Below are 1,131 nucleotides of genomic sequence, written 5' to 3'. Positions count from 1 at the left end.
GGGGTGGGGGGGGAGGAATAGGAAGATATATTATATTTTAACACCCACAAAACCCCTCCCCCTGGAGAAGACGGTAGTCATTTCCTATACCTAACTACAACCAGCAAAGGCCCTTAGCGGTTGCACTAGTCGACATGTTCCTAGGAAGAAAACCTTAGTCACATGTCTCTTGACCACCAACAACTTGAAGATCGAGAAGAGATTTTCTACTTGAGAGAAGTATACATTCTCATTCAACGGTGTAAATTATTAAAAGATGGATCTGAGAGGCATCATCTCAAAGGTCAGATTTAATAGTTGACAGTGATTCTGCTTTGGATATCAGTTGGATGACCCTGATTAATGAATTCCCATGGAGATTTTCTCATTTAATCAGGATAGCCAGATCCTTATGTCGAGGTCATTTGGACTAGTAATTCTGTGACGGATTCAGAGCCCAGAGAATGGGAGCGCAGAGATCCTTTGGGTATGGGGGCCTCCCTATCGCATTAGTTAAGACTTAAGAAGAGTGGACAATATAAGATATCAATTATTTATGCATTTTTTGTTCTGAGACTTTATGTACTGTACATTTTTGCTGCCTGGTCGTCTAATAAAATCCTCACTTTTAACCATCAAAAGGAGAAACGGATCCACAAACAGCGCTTGTCACATTGGGGAGCCACTCTCATGTCACAACTGAATCCGGCTGACATAAGAGTTAGGAAACCATGATGGTTCAAGAGGGAGTGACACAGACAAACCATACTAATCCAGTGTCTTCAATTGAAGGGAACAGAGCTGACAACACTTCACGAAGTGAAGCCACGTCAATCATTCAACCCTGTTAACTCACATCTTATATGGTGAGAATGGAAGGTCACCTGAAGCAATAATTCCAATGTCGACAGGCAGGAATGGATATTATGATGAAAATAAATGATCTCATGTTGCAGAGCGGTTCACGACTTGGTAGAAGTAGCACTATGTAATACCCATGTGTTTTGGTGATATATATTTATATATATATATATATATATATATTGGTTTATATATTAGTACTTATCCTTAACAAGAGGAGGCAGTTAGAAGGATTAGGGAGAAAGGGAGAGAGCCACGTATAAGGAGGTGGTGGCTGGCTGGAGTTCAAAA

General features: G+C 40.6%; 1 protein-coding gene across 1 annotated transcript in view; it reads right to left on the bottom strand.

The window, feature by feature from the left end:
• LOC122061835 (ubiquitin-like domain-containing CTD phosphatase) overlaps positions 1-1,131 on the bottom strand; it is a 24,115-nt gene that overhangs the window by 3,862 nt on the left and 19,122 nt on the right. The window lies entirely within an intron of this gene.

This window comes from Macadamia integrifolia, chromosome 14 (genome assembly GCF_013358625.1).
Source record: "Macadamia integrifolia cultivar HAES 741 chromosome 14, SCU_Mint_v3, whole genome shotgun sequence".
In the NCBI taxonomy this organism is placed as follows: Eukaryota; Viridiplantae; Streptophyta; class Magnoliopsida; order Proteales; family Proteaceae; genus Macadamia; species Macadamia integrifolia.
This window is presented reverse-complemented; position numbering and strand designations above follow the sequence as displayed.